Source organism: Schistocerca gregaria, chromosome 4 (genome assembly GCF_023897955.1).
Source record: "Schistocerca gregaria isolate iqSchGreg1 chromosome 4, iqSchGreg1.2, whole genome shotgun sequence".
Lineage (NCBI taxonomy): Eukaryota > Metazoa > Arthropoda > Insecta > Orthoptera > Acrididae > Schistocerca > Schistocerca gregaria.
In genome coordinates, this window is record NC_064923.1 from 310297619 (window position 1) to 310320003 (window position 22385).

At 43.6% G+C, this 22385-nt stretch overlaps 1 non-coding gene across 1 annotated transcript; it reads left to right on the plus strand.

The window, feature by feature from the left end:
- Window positions 1-1722: 1722 nt before the first annotated feature.
- On the plus strand, window positions 1723-1797 carry Trnas-cga (transfer RNA serine (anticodon CGA)). The gene has a single exon. It is a non-coding gene; the product is annotated as a tRNA-Ser (tRNA).
- The last annotated feature ends 20588 nt before the right edge of the window (window positions 1798-22385 follow it).

The window sequence follows — 22385 nt, forward strand, 5'->3', positions numbered from 1 at the left end:
GAGGATGGCATTCACGTATCGTACAGCCGTTACACATCATGCAGCCTATTGCAGCGTAACACGACGTCCTGTGGCTGCACGAAAACCATTATTCAACGTGATGGCGTTGCTGTCAGGATTCCTCCTAGCCATAATCCGTAGGTAGCGGTCATCCATTGCCATAGTAGCCCTCGGGCGGCCTGAGCCTCTATGTCCGAACACACCTGCACACCTGCACACTTGCCTTGTTGAGAGTCCTCCCTGGCACAAAGTAACAATGTGGACGCGATCGAACCGCGGTATTGACCGCCTAGGCATGATTGCACTCCAGACAACACGAGCTGTGTACCTCCTTCCTGATAGAATGACTGGAAATGTTCGGCTGTCGGACGGCCCCGTCTAATAGGCGCTGCTCATGCGTGGTTTTTTACATCTCTGGGCGGGTTCAGCGACATCTCTGACAGTCAAAGGGACTGTGTCTGTGATACAATATCCACAGCAAATGTCTATGTTCAGGAGTTCTAGGAACTGTGGTGATGTAAAACTTTTTTCGATAGTGTATAATGATTTTCATTGTTTCTGATTCTTATATTAAACAAAATTACTGACTGTACTGCGATCACTGTCCAGCGAACCAAAATTAGCATTTATTTTAAAATACACTATGTGATCAAAAGTAGCCGAACACCCTCAAAAATTTCGATTTGCATATTGGGTGCATTGTGCTGCCACCTACTGCCAGGTACTTCATAATCAGCGACTTCAGTGGTCATTAGACAACGTGAGAGAGCCGAATGGGCGCTCGGCGGAACTCACGAACTTCGAAAGTAGTCAGGTAATTGAGTGTCACTTGTGTCATACGTCTGTACGCGAGATTTTCACGCTCCTAAACATTCATAGCTCCACTGTTTCCGATGTGATAGTGAAGTAGAAATGTGAAAGAACACGTACAGTACAAAAACGCACAGGCCTACCTCATCTGTTGACTTACAGAGACAGCCGACCGTTGAAGAGGTCGTAATGTGTAATAGGCAAACGTCTATCCAAATCGTTAGACACGTATTCCATACCACATTAGGATCCACTACAAGTACTACAACTATTAGGCAGGGGGTGAGAAAACTTGGATTTCATGGTCGAGCGGCTGCTCATAAGCCACACATCACGGTGTCGTTTGGTGTAAGGAGCCTAGACATTGGACGATTAAACAGTGGAAAAACGTTGTATGAAGTGTCGAATCACGGTACACAATGTGGCGATCCGATGGCAGGGTGTGGGTAAAATTCGGAGGCGGTGGTGTTATGGTGTGGTCGTGCTTTTCATGGAGGGGACTTGCATCCCTTGTTGTTTTGCGTGGCCCTATCACAGCACAGGCCTACATTGATGTTTTAAGCACCTTATTGCATCCCACTGTTAAAGAGCAATTCGGGGATGGCGATTGCATCTTTCAGCACGATCGAGCACCTTTTCATAATGCATAGCGTGAGGCGGAGTGGTTACACGACAGTAACATACATGTAATTGACTGGCCTGCACAGAGTTCTCACCTGAAAGCTATAGAACACCTTTTGGATGTTTTGAAACGCCGACTTAATGTCACGTCTCACCGACCGACATCGATACCTATCCTCAGTGAAGCACTCCGTGGAGAATAGGCTGCCATTCCACAATAAATCTTCCAGCACTTGAAGGTAGGAGACGGATACTGGCAGAAGTAAAGCTGTGAGTACCGGGCGTGAGTCGTGCTTCGGTAGCTCAGTTGGTAGAGCACTTGCCCGCGAAAGGCAAAGGTCCCGAGTTCGAGTCTCGGTCGGGCACACAGTTTTAATCTGCCAGGAAGTTTCATATGAGCGCACACTCCGCTGCAGAGTGAAAATCTCATTCTGCTTCCAGCACTTGATTGAACGTATGCCTGTGAGAGTGGAAGCTGACATAAAGGCTAAGGGTGGGCCAACACCAAACTGAATTCCAGCATTACCGGTGGAGGACGCCACGAACTTGTAAGTCATTTTCAGCGATGTGTCGGGATACCTTTGTCACATAGTGATGATTCTTTCATTAACTGACGGATTAGATGTTCGCTAACGGCATTTGGTTACACTACAGTAGGAATGATTTAGGATACTGATCAACATAACAATGGCTGAGGCTAATGGCAAGATCGAGGAGTTAAAATTCTACGTGACTAATGGTACCGTGCAGTTCTCGATTTTCAATTAAATCCATTGGCAATGCCTTAGGAAAGTCCTAAGCTAATCATGTCTGAGCAGTCTCAGTGTTCGATGTGGCCTAGACGACTTTGTCGGCATCTACGACAATTACCCATTAGGTTTTGTCGTTACGGTACTGTCGTAAATAGCAAACGATTTCTGGGCAGACCCTTGATCTTACACGGCGCTTGCGTCATCTGCCAAAATACATCACTCCCACTGTGTCTCGTATCATACGAGAGGACTTCAAAATGTAAGCTACACTTTATTATGGCAGGTCAACTAAGTTTTATTGAATGCTGCACTACACTTCAAAATGCACAGATACATAGGACTATTTTTCAATACCCTGAAAACGACGGCCAGAACGTTCTGCCAATCGTTCACTTCTTCGGCGATAGAAATCAACTCCTTGGTCACGGAACCATTCGCGAACTACTGTGTGGACGTTCTCGTAGCCGTAAAATCTGCAAGTGCTGCGGATCAGTTCCTCGACTGCCTGAATATTGTCGTCTGTGGTCGATCAACCTCATCCACGTCTGTGCGGCCTTGGTCAAATTGCTGACTCCATTTCACTATGGTTGGACGTACCATTGCATTTGGTTCATATACCGCCAGAATTTCACGGTAAATCCGTGTGTAACTTACGCGTTTTGTCCTCAATAATTGTACTGTTCCAGGGGTACGTTTCCAGTTGTCGCACTATTTCAACCGCTCACTGTGATACGTCTGTAATCAGTACCGCAGCAGAACTATACTTGCGGGAAACTCATAACAGCTATTGTCTTCTGACAACGCGCCCTTCTTGTTGCGTAATGGTCTTGGAGTGGGAATTACTTTTTGAAACGCTCTCGCGTGACATGGCTTCACATTTACCAACCAGCTGTTGGCTTTCACATGGTACACACAGCCAATCTTAATCGTGGCTAGTTGTGCAGCGTCGAACGCGCGCTCTCCGAAATAACGATGTAACGCCCAGACGTGTATCTACCGTCATTGTCTACTCTCTACCAAACGGAAACAAAAGTTAACTTTCTATAACATTTTCCTACTGACCTGACTCAGTATAACAATATTAAATAGTGTGTAACCGAATTCGCATCAAACATGGAAAACGTAACGCGTTTCCATACCAAAGTTGGCAATGCGAATCGACGCCACTATCATTAGTAGGGGTTCTGTGCAATCGCAATGACGTATGTTGGCGCTCCTGAAGACCACGTCTCCACCTCCAGTAATTCTGCACCCTCGCACTGAGGTCAATATAATGTTGATCACGCAAGAACTCGGCCCCAGTGAGAGCCCTCAGCTACAGCAGTCAACCTCATCGTCTAAGAGCAACGTGACAGTGAAGCTTCTGATAGATTTGTTCATTAATTGTGGAACACTGTACTGCAAGAGAACAGTTTGTTAATCGATGCATCACCTGCTGCTCTAATAGTCAATAACGATTGTAACTTATCAGGCAATCTTTTGGCAAAGATCTGTGTCGAAGTAATGTAAATATTTTATTAATTTATGCAATAATGTGGACTAATATTTCATGTGTTCTATTTAATGTGTCATCTCACCGAGCAATCAAAGAAGCCACAGTTGTGCCTGAAATATTGTAGTTTCGTGTGTTCAAACATGGGTGAAATTTCGAAGCTACGGAAAAACAAATATTTTTGCTTGTACAAAGTTGGATAATACTAAAAAATAATCACATCTTTATTATGATACTATAGAATGACATGTAAGATAACTCTTCCATTATCTACAGAAATTATGTGATCGAAACAGTGTTTGTTGAATTCTGGAGCAATACCATCCTGTGTGTGCTGACTGTTCGACGTCGTCCGCCTGCAACCATGACTTGTATCGCACATGCTACGTGCGTCATCTTACACACTACGCAGACCACAAACGGTTGAAGCTGCTACGGGCACGTGAACGCCGTCGCTGGAGTGCTGTGCGTTAGTATGACATCATACAGTGCTAGCAGTTTAGCTTTAGATTTCCCTTAGATTTCCTTATACTCTTACGGGAAATGCTGGCGCGATTTATTAGAAAAAGATAGATCGATTTCCTTCCTTTGTCTAGTTGCGCTCGTTTGACGCTTCTAATGACACTGCTGTCGGCAGGATGTTAAATCATGATATTCCTTGATACCTTTCTTTACCATGTCGCTATCGTGGTGACATCAATCCGTTATTCTATAATTCTGAACTCTTTAACAGGAAAGCGTGAGAAGCGATGGTGTGGGTGACATAGAATATAATATGCGATGTCAATTTCTATACGTTGACGGCATTTGTTACAGAAAGTAGATTTTACAGTCTGGTGTACTGCCCCTCCTTCAGCCAAGTTTACACGCCGTTTTTCAGCAGTGCTCCTGGTACGAGGGAATGACGTCTAACGAGATTTTCCTCACTTGCACTTTAGCTTCGCAGGTCGCTAACGAAACATGTCTGGAATAAGACTGGTCGACGAGTTGTTAGTCAGGGTCTCCCAGTGAACACTTTTGATGCCTCATGGAATATACACAGCGTAGACGATATTCCTAGGGAATATATCCAAGCTATTTTAGATTCCATGCCACGACGGTGATTGCAGCGTGCCGGCCGTTGTGGTCGACCGGTTCTAGGTGCTTCAGTCCGGAACCGCGATGGTGCTACGCTCCCAGGTTCGAATCCTGCCTGGCGCATGGATGTGTGTGATGGCCTTATATTAGTTAGGTTTAAGTAGTTCTAAGTCTAGGGGAATGATGACCATAGATGTTAAGTCCCATAGTGCTCAGAGCCATTTGAACCATTTGATTGCAGCGTATTGGTGCTTCAGACCATACTGAATAAACATTCAACAAGTTTACGACATACTTTGGCTTTGTCTTCTATGTCTATAAGGAATGAACGTTGTAGTTTATCTACGATGCTGGTGTAGGCTTAAGTAATGAATTACATTGAAGAACCAAAGAAACTGGAACACCTGCCTGATATCGTGTAGGGTCCGCGCTAGCACGCAGAAGTGACGCAACACGACGTGGCATCGACTCGACTAATGCCTGAAGTAGTGCTGGAAGATACTGACACCATGAATCCTGCAGGGCTGTCCCTAGATCCGTAAGAGTACAATGGATGGAGATCTCATCTGAACAGCACGTTGCAAGGCATCCCAGATACGGTCAATAATGTTCATGTCTTGGGAGTTTAGTGGCCAGCGGAAGTGTTTAAACTCAGAAGAGTGTCCTGGAGCCACTCTGTAGCAATTCTGGACGTGTGGGGTGTCGCAATGTCGTGCTGGAATTGCCCAAGTCAGTTATAATGCAGAATGGACATGAATGGATGCAGGTGATCAGACAGGATGCTTACGTACCTGTCACTTCTCAATCTAGACGTATCAGGGGTCCAATATCACTCCAACTACACACGACTCACACAATTACAGAGCCTCCACCTGCTTGAACAGTCCTCTGCTGACATGCACGATTCATGGATTCATGAAGTCGGCTCCATAAACGTACTCGTCCATGCGCTTGATACAATCTGAAACGAGACTCGTCGGACCAGGCAACATGTTTAGAGTCATCAACAGTGCAACAGTGCAACGTTGATGTTGACGCGCCCAGGAGAATCATAAAGCTTTGTGTTGTACAGTCATCAAGGGTACAAAAGTGGGCCTTCGACTCTGAAAAACCATATCGATGATGTTTCGTTGTATGGTTCGCACGCTGATACGTGTTGATGGCCCAGCATTGGAATTTGCAGCAATTTGTCCAAGAGTTGCACTTCTGTCACATAAAACGATTCTCTTCAGTCGTCGTTGGTCCCGTTCTTACAGGGTCTTTTTCCCGCAGCAGCGATGTCGGAGAGTTGATGTTTTACTGGATTCCTGATATTCATGGTACACTCGCGAAATGGTCGTACGGGAATATCCCCACTTCATCGCTACCTCAGAGATGCTGTGTCCCATCGCTCGTGAGCCGACTATAACATAACGTCCAGACTCTGTTAAATCTTGATAACCTACGGTTGTAGCGCCAGACACTTGTCTTACAGGGTGTTTGAAAAAGAGGTCCCTACTTTTAAGCATAAATTTAATGGGGAAATTAATGAAAAATTACATCAATTATCAAATATCATGAAAGAGAATTCCTTCAAGTTCTGTTTAATGTTAGTAGACTTCAACGTGGGATCTATTTGTTGCCCTGCACACGTGGAGACGATATTCCACTTATCGTCATGTATTCGCCAACATTTCAGGTGTAACTGTCCCAAGCGCCGTGACAATTTTTTCTCGTGAATGACTGATGTCTCTGATCTTTTCACTGTACACATTTTTTATGTGGCCCCAAAAGAAAAAGTCCAATGGGGTTATGTCTGGGTTCGGTGGTGGCCGAAATATTGGGCCAGCCCTGCCCATCCACCTTCCTGGAAAGCGAGTGTCAGTTGCATACAAAGTACCTTTAGGCACTCCTAATTGTAGACTACGTCTGGCCAATCGCTTCTTCGGGCTCCGAACACACGAAACAGGGATCTGTTCAACAACATCCTCAGAAGTTCTCGGTCTATCTGATGATTTTGCTTTTAAAATACTACCGGTTTCCTTGAAAGACTTTAGCCAGTGACTGAGAGTGTTTGCTGTAGGTGGTTCACCACGATACTGACGTCTAAAATTATGTTGCACTGTTATAACTGACTCAGTTTTCACGAGCCAAATAACACACTGCGCTTTCTGTTGGGGAGTACATATTGGTGCTGAGTTGCTCTGCACTGTACTGCACTGCACGCACGTCTGGACTGAACTGAGGGAACAGAGGAAAAAAACAGCACTGGTGCCATCTCAAGGTCAAGCAGACTTGCCAACTGCAGGGGAGCCAAACTTGGAGAGTTAGTGAATCAAACACCACAAGCTAGAATAGTGTATGCCACTTTGTACGGATTATAGGTCACATTAAATCTATGGAGTTCTTTTTCAAACACACTATATAGGCATTGGCGATCGCAGGCTGTATTCTTCCCGTCTACATATCTTTGTATTTAAATATGCATGCCTATACCAGTTTCTTTGGCCCTTCAGTGTAAAATTCGTATCAGCCCTGGGATTAGAAACTAGGCCCCTAGCTTAATAGGCACGTGCACTAGCCGTTACGCCACACTGGCTCTACAGTTAACACACCTGGGCGGATTACTCTAGAACGTCATCCTCCCCGATGCAAATTCCATCTCACGCCTGAGTCCACTGCTATTCCGCTTCTAAGCACTAGCTCAGAGGGACAAGAATAGAGAAGGTTTCGTAAATAAAGTATTTGCAGGTAATCCTCTGAAAACTAAAACTACTTTAGGTCTAGTACCCATTACTCTCAAATATGAGTACGTAGCTTTAATGACTGCGAGACATTCCTAACGCCTTCTTCAGGCGATCTCTTATCTAGTTGTCCTGATGTACAGAGAAAGTAAAGGGTGATGAATCTGGGAGCACTGTAAAAAACTCACTAACGAGGTATGCCGTTATTCCGTGCTACCATAAAGAACATTCGATAATTTGGGTTGCCATGTGATTTTATTAGATAACAAGGCACAAAATATAGAACAAATGTTCACAATATGCTTTGAAACGCGAATTAGCTGCACTTTGCAAAGTTCTTAATATAATCCGATAACTCTTCTGGAATACTCAGCCAGTCTATGAAAATTAAGTCATACACAGAGACATAGCTAGTCCCCTGGTATATCTTCTCCTGTAACGTACTACTATGCAGCTCCATGCTCCTCATGTCTGTTCATATCTGGTTGTACACATTATAGTGTTTTTTTAAATGAGACGCAAAACTTAATGTGATACTGTAACGATTATGCTACACCCACTAAAAAAATTGGCCCAAAAGTCAAGGACTCCAGTCTTGTCTGTACGGTGAACAAGAAGGAAATGTTTCAGGGAGCCGTCCACAGGGAGTATTGTCTGGAAAGCAGACACGCAAGTGAAATGGAACAGCTTGCAGCCGCCTTTCATCTTAGCGGACTGGACGTAACGACGAACAGTGGGACGCCTGAAGTGGTGGGGCTGTGGTGTACGGCACATGCATTGGGTCGCGAGCGCGAGTGCGTTGACCTTGCAGCACAAACGTTTACAGCAATTACAGACGGTTTGTGTTCGAGCATGAGTGTGAAGGTGCAGTTGGAAGCACTTTCGAAAGCAGATTTCGAGTTTATTGAGTTTACAAACTCGCTAAGAAACACTGCAACCCGGGGCAATAGTATGAAGCCTATAATACACTACAAAACACGGTGAATTCGCATGCGGTTGGGTCAACACATCTTCCTGTTGTTTCAGTATCCGTGGGATACTGTCAAAATGAGTTAATTCAAGTGTTGACTGGACATCGACTGCACTTTTGAATTTATTACAGACTACCGAACCATTCAGAACTAGCCAACTTGGTTATCCGCTTCTAGAATCCTCTTTAAGCGCCTTTCGAGTACCCAGATTAAGTGGACATCGAAAGGTAAGGCGTCTGTGGGGACAAAGTACACAGTAATCACTCTCGCCGCCGGTGCTGCATTGGCGAAATCGCCAAGAAGTGAGTAACGTGAACGAGACTGGAAGAAAGAAATTACTGCTCAGTGACTCAACATTTAATTCATCAGTTTGTTCATTTCATACTTCGTAATTGTCTTAAAAGCTGACGAATACCAGTGTGTGTACAACAATTCCGTCTGAATAAACCTCATTTTACTCCATTTAAAGTCTCAATAAAAAATAATCTAACCAATGGGGTACTTCCTACATTTTCAATAGTACAGAAGTTAGATTATTATCTGTTTGGATACACTTATGTGGTTCCAGACTATTTGAAGTTTGTATATTGTCTTTCTGTGTTGCTAATGCGGGCTTTGCTACTTATTCAGCGAAACTGAGCCGGTGGGAGTACATGGTGCCAGTGCTAGTCCAAAAAATTACGATCAGTCATTCTTATTTGGTTAGCCGTTCCTGCCGACTACGTGAGGGTTTGAGTTACACAGTAAACACGTCGTGAGTCCAAGTCTGTGGGCCCTACAGAAAGGGAAAAGCAGTCTCGTGTGGGAGACCAAAGAGGAGCCATAAAATTCCGCCCAGCCGGCAGCGACACACATTACCTTTGGGAAGTCGGAAAAGAAGGAAGGAAGGTTGGGTTTAACGTCCGGTCGAAATCGGGGTCATTAGAGGTGGAGCACAAGTTCGGATTACGTCAAGAATCTTTAAAGAAACCGGCGGTGCGGATTTTTAAAGGAACAATTCTAGCATTCGCGTGAAGCAGTTTAAGGATATCGCGGAAAACCTACATCTGGATGGCCGGACGCGAGTTTGAATCGTCCTTCCGAATGCCAGTCCAGTGTGCTAACCACTACGCCATGTCGCTCGGTGGCAGTCGGACGGGTAACGGCTAAGACGTTGGTGGTCATACATAAACGTTAGTATCAATAAACTTTTCATGCGACAGTGTTCATACTTTTCGCCATTTAGATCTTCACGTGGCCTGTAACTACATACAAGATTTAAGTGGAAGGAGTGACGGATTCTCGGCTCATTAATGGTGTGAGGTAAACACATTATTTTAGTCGCTCTGCAAATTCTATTTCTTACGTAAATATCAGTCTGCATAGCTCATACAGAGCAAAACAATGCAGCTGAGTAATCTTTGACTAATGCTACAATATCCTTGTGCTGCTACACGCCTCTGCCTGCGAGCGCTAAGAAAGTTACACTTATTCTAAGCTGAGCAGTTTATGTTTTGAAGAACTGTCACAAATTTTCTTTTTAAGTGTGATATGAGACTTATGGAATTGGAGTATGAAAATTTTTGATGAAATTATGAAGAGAGAAGTTAAGGAGATTGTTTGTGAGTTCTTGTGGAATGCTGAGAGATTGAGGTAAGCACGCGAGTGCGTAGCATTGTATTCTGTTATTGAGTTTATAGAAACGAAGCTCAGATAATAGGATTATTATAGGGAATGCTTTGTTAAGAAGATGAGATTCGTCTTATCTTAAGTTTTTTCTTAAAGTCTTGTAATATAAATCCTATTGTGAATATTAAGTTGAGTTTTAAAGCATCGCTTTTGAGTACAGACATCCGTTTGAATCTTGTCAGGCGTCATTTCTTACCAGTTAAAATACTCACCCTTCATTCAGTTTATTACGTGTGTACCCACATTACACTTCGTGCTACGAAATTTCAGTCGTAGTTTTTTAACGTTTCTTTGCTGCGGTAAGCTGCACTCTGCTTTCGAGAAATCTGCAAAAAATGTTTGTCAAGACACGAGGTAAGTGAAAATACAGATTAGGACCAGGAATTTCTTTGTAAGTTCAGTTGCGCATTTATTTGAAGTCAGGTTACATTCAGAATAGCATTGCATTTTTACAGAAAACAGTTAGCTTCAATTTGTAGACATTGTTAAGCGAATAATTTTAAGTTTTTGTGTAATTCATTATAGTAAGAGTTTTGCCAGTACACGAATTTAAGTTAGAATTTTTTTTTGCTTGGAAATCATTTTACGAGGAATTTTGGCAAGCAGTTTTAAGAAGAATCACTCAGATAGAGAGACGTAGTCAAGTGATGTTAATAATATCTGAATTCCAATCGATCGCGAGAGAGCAGCCAGGATCGACCATTACAGTACATTTCCATTCATATTTCACGGCGGTGCTAATGCGTTTTACATAAAAATTATGAATACTGTCTCAGTATATTTCATATATATTGTAGCACATTTTCCTCATGTGGTCTGTCATTTCCCTCAATGACTACCTAAATGACTGGCGTTGCTTCCCAAATCTCTAGCCTAGGTGCACGTTATTCATCCCATTTTTTCGTTCAATACCGGTGCCTAGGTACAATTTGAAACACCATACGAATGCTCATCTAAAGATAGCTCGGTCTCCATACAGATGCGCCGGCCGCGGTGGTCTCGCGGTTAAGGCGCTCAGTCCGGAACCGTGTGACTGCTACGGTCGCAGGTTCGAATCCTGCCTCGGGCATGGATGTGTGTGATGTCCTTAGGTTAGTTAGGTTTAAGTAGTTCTAAGTTCTAGGGGACTGATGACCATAGATGTTAAGTCCCATAGTGCTCAGAGCCATTTGAACCATTTTTTTTCCATACAGATGTGACCAGTATAGCTAATGAACGGTTCTTCCATGTTTAGTCGCACCTGACAAACCTACTCGTATAACGGCAACAATGGACCTAAATCGAAAAAAGACAAAATTAAATGTAAGGGTACCGACCACGTCGCACGTTGTGCTTTCTCGCGTATTATTTCTACTGCACTATAAAATTTTGGTAACAGTACGGACAAGAGTCGTATAAGGCAGATTAATACATTATCCTTAAGAGCTGCAAATAAAGGTACTTGGTAAATATCTCTACGAGATTTGCAATTGAAATTCGGGGAAACATTATTCGCCCGTCGAGGGTGAAGACACTTCTCCATCACGAACCCATCCAAATGAAAGTGGGCTTCGTTGTTGAAACCGTACCATAACGCGCATACCAGTTCCCATCATGCCTCGCGGCCAACCGTGCAGTTTGAAAGTCCTAACGCAAACCGTTCAGAAGTTACGACGATTTTATTTGATGTATTTCAATAGTTGTCACCCTGTAAGAAAAACTGTAGTTTTACAGCAAATATGAATGATAACGCACAAGAACACGAGAAAATAGAATAAAAGAAAACTGTTTTCGACTATAATAAATCTCAGTCCAGCGGCATTTTAGCCTAGCGAACAGATACTGGCTTTGATGCGTTATTCATTATATTGATCCCACTTGGCCTGGTAGAATGGAAGTTATTCATCAGGTATATCGAAGCGTTTGAGATACATAATGCCACGCTAACGACCAATGTATACTGTATAATGAATTAAGGATCGATAGCGTTTGTAACATTGTCCTAAGCACTAAGGAGGTGAAATCTGTAAGGAGACAAGCACCACATGTAACACTTTTGCAGAAACAATAGTTCTGTGTTAACAAAGATGTAAGAAAGTGAAAGGTAAGGAACACGTGGAAGTTAATTTCTTAACGGAAAGAGTGTGAATAGCGTAGTGTGAATCAGACCACGTAGCAGTTAACTTCTATAATTGCTTTGTTGCACATGGTTTCTGAATTCAAGCTAACTGGACAAAAACTTTTTCTCACCCCTTTAAAAGAGATCACTGGACGCTCTGAAGCGCTGTAAACGCTGTAGACCAGGTATCAACGTGATCACGTGACCCTCCTTCGCTGAAGTACGTCATCGCAGTGACATGGTATAAATGTGCCAGTCATTGAATGGAATCACTGCGACAACATGGGTTGAAGCTGAGCTGGAATGAAGGAAATAAGCCATCATGTTAGGATGTACCCACGACCACACGGAGACTGAAGTTGTCCGGTTTGTTGGCGTATTAACGCCGGTTGTCCAACAAATCTTCGAGAGGTGTTCAATAGGTAACGTAACACATTTTCTGAGGCCACTTCCGTTTAAAAAATGCGATTTTTAGGAGTCTATAATTTCACGAAGTTCCGATAGGAGGCGGCGCTGTACATAGCCTATAAAATGATGTCTGTAACGGAGGCGCATTCCAAGCAGGGAGCTGTCATTGAGTTACTTGTGGCGGTAAACCATAGCGTCGTAAATATTCATAGGTGTTTGCAGAAAGTCTGCGGAGATCTGGCAGAGAACAAGAGCACGGTGAGTTGTTTGACGAGGCGTCCGTAATTAACGCAACAGTGTCGCGCAAGTCTCTCCGATCCCCCGCTTAGCTGCCGGCTGCACACAACTGTTACTCCTGCAATGTTGGAACGTGCGTACACTCTCATTCGAGATGATCGACGCTTGAAAATCAAGCACTTCTCCGCTCAAGTGGACGCCCTGCTGGTGGTGCTGACACAAGCTTGTACTACACTACTGGCCATTAAAATTGCTACACCGCGAAGATGACGTGCTACAGACGCGAAATTTAACCGACAGGAAGAAGATGCTGTGATATGCAAATGATAAACTCTTCAGAGCATTCACACAAGTTTGGCGCCGGTGGCGACGCCTACAACCTGCTGACATGAGGAAAGTTTCCAACCGATTTCTCATACACAAACGGCAACTGACCGGCGTTGCCTGGTGAAACGTTGTTGTGATGCCTCGTGTAGGGAGGAGAAATGCGTACCATCACGTTTCCGACTTTGATAAAGGTCGGATTGTTGACTATCGCGATTGCCGTTTATAGTTCAAAATTGTTCAAATGGCTCTGAGCACTGTGGGACTTAACTTCTGAAGTCATCAGTCCTCTAGAACTTAGAACTACTTAAACCTAACTAACCTGCCCGAGGCAGGATTCGAACCTACGATCATAGCGTCGCTCGGTTCCAAACTGTAGCGCCTAGAACCGCTCGGCCATTACGGCCGGCCGGTTTATAGTATCGCGACACTGCTGCTCGCGTTGGTCGAGATCCAATGACTGTTAGCAGAATATGGAATCGGTGGGTTCAGGAGGGTGATACAGAACGCCATGATGGATCCCAACGGTCTCGTATCACTAGTACTCGAGATGACAGGCATCCTATCCGCATGGCTGTAACAGATCGTGCAGCCACGTCTCGACCCTTGACACTGCATCACAGACAGGAGTGCCTGCGATGGTGTAGTCAACGACCCGAACCTGGGTGCACGAATATGAAAACGTCATTTTTTCGGATGAATCAAGATTCTGTTTACAGCATCATGATGGCCGCATCCGTGAACGCACACTGGAAGCGGGTATTCGTCATCGCCATACTGGCGTATCACCCGGCGTGATAGTATGGGGTGTCATTGGTTACACGTCTCGGTCACCTCTTGTTCGCATTGACGGCACTTTGAACAGTGGATGTTACATTTCAGATGTGTTACGACCCGTGGTTCTACCCTTCATTCGATCCCTGCGAAACCCTACATTTCAGCACGATAATGCACGACCGCATGTTGCAGGTCCTGTACGGGCCTTTCTGGATACAGAGAACGTTCGACTTCTGTCCTGGCCAGCACATTCTCCAGATCTGTCACCAGTTGAAAACGTCTGGTCAATGGTGGCCGAGCAACTGGCTCGTCACAATACGCCAGGCACTACTCTTGGTGAACTGTAGTATCGTGTTGAAGCTGCATGGGCAGCTGTACCGGTACACGACATCCAAGCTCTGTTTGACTCTATGCCCAGGCGTATTAAGGCCGTTATTACGGACATGGGTGGTTGTTCTGGGTACTGATTTCTCAGGATCTATGCCCCCAAATTGCGTGGAAATGTAATCACATGTCAGTGCTAGTATAATATATCTGTCCAACGAATATCCGTTTATCATCTGCATTTCTCCTTAACGGCCAGTCGTGTAATTAGGGTTCTGTAGCCCAAAGATTGCGGAATAATATAGTATATAGGAATACTGAATACAACCAATTTGCTTCCAGAAAAAAAAGTGTTGGATTATTTATTGAAAGCCCTTCGTATGAGGTGCATGCGAGTCTTAACACCTCCGATTTTTTTCCTCGTGACCGGAAACAGACAGAAGCATGTTGTTTGTTTTAAAATAAACGTGCACTCGTTGTGATTGCGTGACGGAGATGGCAGAACTGTAAAGAACACAGAACTGTAACGGCAGCGGTGAGACTGAGCACTGTTTTTGACACGTACTTAAAACGACGACCTAACTGGTATTGCATTTCAGCATTGAGCATCGGCAGATATACGTCTCATCCAACGTCACAGTCGATGAAAAGAAAGCCCCATTCATGCCGTCATCAGGCGTCAACATTGCCTGGCACCATGCCACGCCCACAGCCTTGTCATTTGCCAGCCTTAGTGGTAGCCACCTGGAGGGCACTTTTCGCATTTTCAGGTCTCCATGCAGGACTGAGGGAATTAGATTAGGAAATGAGACACTTAAAGTAGTAAAGGAGTTTTGCTATTTGGGGAGCAAAATAACTGATGCTGGTCGAAGTAGAGAGGATATAAAATGTAGACTGGCACTGGCAAGGAAAGCGTTTCTGAAGAAGAGAAATTTGTTAACATCGAATATAGATTTATGTATCAGGAAGTCGTTTCTGAAAGTATTTGTTTGGAGTGTAGCCATGCATGGAAGTGAAACATGGACGATAACTAGTTTGGACAAGAAGAGAATAGAAGCTTTCGAAATGTGGTGCTACAGAAGAATACTGAAGATAAGGTGGATAGATCAAATAACTAATGAGGAGGTATTGAATAGGATTGGGGAGAAGAGAAGTTTGTGGCACAACTTGACTAGAAGAAGGGATCGGTTGGTAGGACATGTTTTGAGGCATCAAGGGATCACAAATTTAGCATTGGAGGGCAGCGTGGAGGTTAAAAATCGTAGAGGGAGACCGAGAGATGAGTACACTAAGCAGATTCAGAAGGATGTAGGTTGCAGTAGGTACAGGGAGATGAAGAAGCCTGCACAGGATAGAGTAGCATGGAGAGCTGCATCAAACCAGTCTCAGGACTGAAGACAACAACAACAACAACAACATGCAGGACTTTGTGCACAGATCCCACTGAAATGCCAACTCTGCAGGCGATGTGTTCCACACTCATTCGAAGATTCTGCAACTTTTTCCACTTGTTCAATCATGTCGTCAGACCAGCTGGCGCGATGCCAAGACTGTCTTGGTTTGTTGTCACATGACATTCTACCTTTTTTGATCTTACATACACATTACACACATTCATGACACCTTCACCATAAGACTCACTCAACTGCCGGTGAATTTTAATCGGCATCACGCGACGTAAATGGAGAAACGAATGATTACTCGCTGTTCTTATAAATGAAGACTCGCCATTTTAGGAATAAAAAACAGACCTCATTCTCGTTACTGCTGCTAGAGTGCTGTGTAATATACAGGGAGATACCCCCTAGTATCGAATGCCAATTGATTTGATTTGTTTTAGCACAAGTACTTTCTTACGTACTAAGTGCCCAATACATCGGCATTTTCCTCATCGTGCTGTAAACACGCCCCCATGTTGTTCTTGACATACAGTGACAGACAAAAATCACAATGTCAAAAAATATTAAATGTTGAGTAATTAAATTTTTCGAATACATTTCTCTAGATGGCATATGTCAGACATTAACCTTGCACGAGCACGGGTTAATATAAGCTCGAGGCTAGCCATTGCAAATGTGAAATGCTGGTACATTAAAACGGTATAACCTCCAGAAAGTTGAATGCAAAAACGCAAACATGCATGCACAGTGTTGTACAGGTGCCGGAGTCAGATTGTGTGATCGACTTCCATGCCTATTGCACTTGGTCGGTCAGTACAGGGATGGTTAACGGTGTCTGTGGATGACGGTAAGGTTGTCGTCCGATGACGTTTCACACGTGCTCGATTGGAGACAGGTCTAGTGATCTAACAGGTCAAAGCAACATGTCGACAGTGTGTAGAGCATATCGGGTTACAACAATGGTATGTGGGCGAGCGTTATCCTGTTGAAATACAGCCCTGGAAAGCTGTTCGTGAATGCAGTACGACAGGTCGAATCGCCAGATTGATGTACGAATTTGCTGTAAGAGTACGTGGGATAACCACGAGAGTGCTCCTGCTGTCATACGAATTTGCACCCCAGACCAGGTGTAGGTCCAGAGTAACTACCACGCGCTCTCAACTGGCCTCCTCCTAACCAACACACAGCCATCACTGGCACCGAGACAAAACCAGCTTTCGTCAGGAAACACAAGAGACATCCACCCAACCCTCCAATGAGCTACCGTTTGAAACCACTCAAATCATAAATAGCTTTGGTTTGGGGTATAGGCACGCTACAGGGCGTCTGTTCGGACCTGTCCTTAAAGTAATCGATTTGCAACAGTTCGTTGTGTCAGTGTGGTGTCAGTTGTTGCTCAGATTGCTGCGGCAAATTGAGTAACATGCACCAGAACCATACGCCGAAAGCCATCGTCTTCCCTCTCGGTAGTGCCAAGTCACCGTCCAGAGCCCGGTCTTCTTGCGACTATTCATTCCCGTAACCACCGCTGCCAGCAACAATGTACAGCAGCTACATTCCTGCCAAGTCTTTCTGCAATATCGAAGAAGGAAAGTCCAGCTACTCGTGGCCCTATTACACGACCTCGTTCAAACTCAGTGAGGTGTTGGTAATGGTGTCTTTGTCCCTTGAAGGCATTCATCAACTTACCACGTCCAATCGGGAAGGTAACACAGTCCAACGAAAACTTCTTTTTGAAAAACTGTTATTACTTTGATAGCTGATCTTTATAGATTTTTATGAGCTGAATCCAAATATAGCCTTAGTTTTTTTTGCATCACCCACAGTTGTCGAGCAATATGCTTTTTATTATGTAGTGTAAAAATCCTATGCTATACGGTAAACGGGGAAATTAATGAAACGTTCTGTTACGACAGAAGCGTGGCTTGTATTTACAGTAAGCTACTTAAAACAATGATGTGTGTTAATAGAGGTTTCAATTGTGAGCTGGAATTGGTTTATATTTTCTTTCTCTTTTTTCTTTGAAGCTTCTTGTGCAGCTTTTTCTGCGATGAGTCGCTTGCTTAATAGTAATACCCCCATCAGGTTGGTGCTCCAGCGGCCTTGGTAACGTTTTTCCATCACTTCAATATCCTGGTGAAAACGCTCTCCTTGCTCCTCACTAACATCTCCCATATTGTGCGGGAAGTAATCAAGGTCACTGTTCAAAAAGTGAACTTTCAGGCTCATTAAACATCCTAAAGTTTTAAACTTCTTTAACATTGTAGCAATAATAGAAACATATTCTGGGTCTTTTTCATGTCCTAAGAACTTTGTAACGACTTGCTTGAATGATGCCCATGCTTCTTTCTCATTTAATGTAATTGTCGATTCAAAGTTAATATCAAACATAAATTTCCTAATGTCAGGTCCGACAAAGACGCCTTCTTTTAGTTTAGCTTCGGAAAGGTGTGAAAACTTTTGGCAGAGATACGTAAAACATGGTCCATCCTTAGGCAAAGACTTTACAAACTGTTTCATTACGTCTAACTTTATATGTAAGGGTGGTGAGCGTACGTTTTTTGGATCTACAAGGTTTTTGCGTTGAATGTTCTTCTCACCAGATTTTAGAGACTCCCTCACAGGGCAGTTCTTTCTGCACCAGTGTTGATCCCTAGCCCTACTCTCCCATTCACACAAGAAACGTGGAAATTTGGTAAAGCCACCTTGCTGACCAAGGATCATGCGTGTTACTTTTCGATCGCTACATGTCATCCACCCATGCGCAGAATAGCCTGTTTTATTTAGAACTATTTTTAGGTTTTCATAGCTTTCTTTCATATGTACAGAATGTTTAACAGGTATAGATGCATACATGTTACCATTGCGTAATAAAACAGCCTTTGAACAAGTTTTGTATGTGTGTGATGTCCTTATGTTAGTTGGGTTTAAGTAGTTCTAAGTTCTAGGGGACTGATCACCTCAGATGTTAAGTCCCATAGCGCTCAGAGCCAATTGAGCCATTAGTTTTGGATGAATGAATAAACCGCCTACAGTCTTCCTATTTGTATTCAATACCAAACTCATTCAACAGACCGGGACTGTCTGAGCAGTACACTAAATCACCTTCTTATTGAAAAAACTTGGAAAATTGCTGCTCTCTCTTTCTATACATGTGTATGCTGGTTCCAACTGCCAATAAGTTCTTTTCTTTTAATCTAGATCCAAGCAATTCAGTTTTTACTTTCGTTAAGCCCAGATCCCTAACGAAATCTTTAAGCTCGGTCTGAGTAAACAATTTGGGCTCTAGACTTTCTGTATTACAGTGGAATTCATCATCATCTGGTTCATGTAAATCAGATTATACATCAGAAAATACTTTTGTTGGAATAGAATTTAAATCATCTGGTGGTTCAGGAACCGGCTAATCTACACCATGCCCTACTGGTCGGATGACGGACGCAAGGTTTGAGTAGCTTATTATCTTCTTGTTTTTTGAATTGTGACCAGTAATATCAACACTGAAAAAGTAGCAATCATCGGAAAGATTTTTTGGCTCCCTCCATATCATAGGAACAACAAAACTAAAGGCTTTTTTCTCATTTTTGGACTTTTTTCTCAGATCTTCGACACACTTAACATGCCTTACGCGGCACCCAAGATTTATCTTGATCACTAAGTTTAGATCTAAAGTATGATAGATAAACCTTTTTCACAAAGTCTGTAATGTATTTTTGGTGTTTCTTAATCACAAATTCACCGCAAATATAACAAAAACTGTCTTCAGATTTTTTACAACCACGATTAGACATTGTACTTGACAGATGTACAGGAAATGGGAAAGTGAGGTTAGATTGACAGTAAACAAAACACCATCTCTTAAAACAAAAACAGAATTGACGTTTTTCTGCCAGAAAATGTTTTTCAGCAGTGCTACCAACTACATCTACAGTCATTAGACCTGCTTTTTAAATTGTTTAAAAGCTGTTAATTTCTTTAAGAAATCCCTTAATTTAATAAATTAACTATAAAATGTGAAGAAATGGTGGGTGATACGGTTTTCTAAGTATCATATTTGGATTTCCCACCTAAAAAACGTAAGAATAAGGTATTTTCACCCAAAAAAATTTCCATCGTTGGCCTGTATAACTAATGCTCACGCCCGTTATAGAGCGTATTTCTAGAAAGCCTGGTTCGTATTCTGATAGTGGTGCAACTAGCATCAGTCTTATGCGGCACGCGGCACGCGAAATTTGAATAGAAATTCAGAAATAAATTTTTCACTCTGCGAAGGGATGTCTCCTGATATGCAACTTCCTGGCAGCTTAGAACTGTATGCCAGATCGAGACCTGAACTCGGGATCTTTGCCTTCCGCGGGCAAGTGCTCTACCAACTGAGCTAGCCACGCACTGCTCACTAGCCGTCCTCGCCGCTTTACTTCCGCCAGTACCTCGTCTCGTATCTTACAGATTTCACAGAAGCTTTCCTGCGAAACGTGCGAGCCTAGCGCTCGTGGAAGAAAGGATGGATGTAGCAACAGCCTGACGGATGTTTCCACAATGAAATTTTTTACTCTGCAGCGGAATGCGCGCTGATATGAAACTTCCTGGCAGATTAAAACCGTGTGCAGACTTGAACTCAGGACGTTTGCCTTTCGCGGGTAAGTGCGCTACCGGCTGAGCTAGGACAGATATCATCTTTCATATTTAGAGACACGCCAACCAACTTTCGGTGACGTCGCACAACTTCTTCGCGCTGTTTCGAATTTTTCCCGGCCGTGTATTTTTGATCATGTACGAAATACATCCTCAGCAGCACTGTTAGTTTCCGTTTCGGTCCCACTGTGGTCGCTGAATGACTGAATAGATGACTTCTAACAGCTTAGGATTTTTAGTCAAATAGGTTGAAAAATTTTTACTGTGAAAGTCATTGAACGCTTCTCTCGTTGCTCTCCTTACACTCATTTTCACTTCGTTCACCTTTTGTTTGCTAGCTAGGTATTGGTTTCTTTTGAATCGGTAATGAAGCTGTGTTTGTTTACGTAGCAGTTTTCTAACGTGGCTATTAAACCACGGTGGGTCTTTCCCATCCCTTACGAACTTGCTCGAAGCATACTTGTCTAATGCATACTGAAAGATGCTCTTGAATTTTTTCTATTTGTGCTCCACATTTTCGTTCTCAGCACTGAATAGTAATTGATACTGTCTACACGGTACTCTGTGGTTTATATCCTGTCACTCTTGCAAAGCGAAAATATTATCCTAACTTTCTTAACATACTCGTAGCCATAGATGCTATCTTAGCCTTATATTTCAATCAAGAAGAAGCATTTGAAGCCAGTTGTTGAAAGCCCTACTTATAATCTCAAAAAACTCAGGGTCACTTAAAGGACGCCGGGAAGATATTCATTTGGATAGGAGCTCTTACACCGAGACGAATCTTTTCGGTACTATGGAAATCAATACGTAAACTATCTGTTCTACTGGAATATTTTCACTCTGCGGCTGAATGTGCTCTGATACGAAACTTCCTGGCAGATTCAAAGTTGCCCGCGAAACACGAAGGTCCAGTGTTCGAGTCTCAGCCCTGTTGGTTTAACTTTATAATTGTATCAGATGTATCAAGCCCGTAGCTACACTACATTAAAATTGCTACACCACGAAGATGACGTGCTACAGACGCGAAATTTAACCGACAGGAAGAAGATGCTGTGATATGCAAATGATAAACTCTTCAGAGCATTCACACAAGTTTGGCGCCGGTGGCGACGCCTACAATGTGCTGACATGAGGCAAGTTTTCAACTGATTTCTCATACACAAACAACAGTTGACGGGCGTTGCCTGGTAAAACGTTGTTGTGATGCTTCGTGTAAGGAGGAGAAATGCGTACTATCACTTTTCCGACTTTGATAAAGGTCGGATTGTAGCCTATCGCGATTGCAGTTTATCCTATCGCGACAATGCTGCTCGCGTTGGTCGAGATCCAATGACTGTTTGCAGAATATGGAATCGGTGGGTTCAGGAGGGTAATACGGAAAACCGTGCAGGATCTCAACGGCCTCATATCACTAGCAGTCGAGATGACAAGCATCGTATCCGCATGGCTGTAACTGATCGTGCAGCCACGTCTCGATCCCTGAGTCAACAGGTGGGGACGTTTGCAAGACAACAACCATCTGCACGAACAGTTGGACGACGTCTGTAGCAGCATGGACTATCAGCTCGGAGACCTTCTCTGCGCTTACCGTTGACGCTGCGTCACAGACAGGAGCGCCTGCGATGGTGTACTCAACAGCGAACCTGAGTGCACGAATGGCAAAACATCATTTTTTCGGATGAATCCAGGTTCTGTTTACAGCATCATGATGGTCACATCCGTGTTTGGTGTCATCGCGGTGAACGCACATTGGAAGTGTGTATTCGTCATCGTCATACTGGCGTATCACCCGGCGTGATGGTATGGGGTGCCATAGGTTACAGGTCTCGGTCACCTGTTGTTCGCATTGACGGCACTTTGAACAGTGGACGTTACATTTCAGATGTGTTACGACCCGTGGCTCTACCCTTCATCCATGCGAAACCCTACATTTCAGCAGGATAACTCACGACCGCATGTTGCAGGTCCTGTACGGGCGTTTCTGGATACAGAAAATGTTCGACTGCTGCCCTGGCCAGCACATTCTCCAGATCTCTCACCAATTGAAAATGCCTGGTCAATGGTG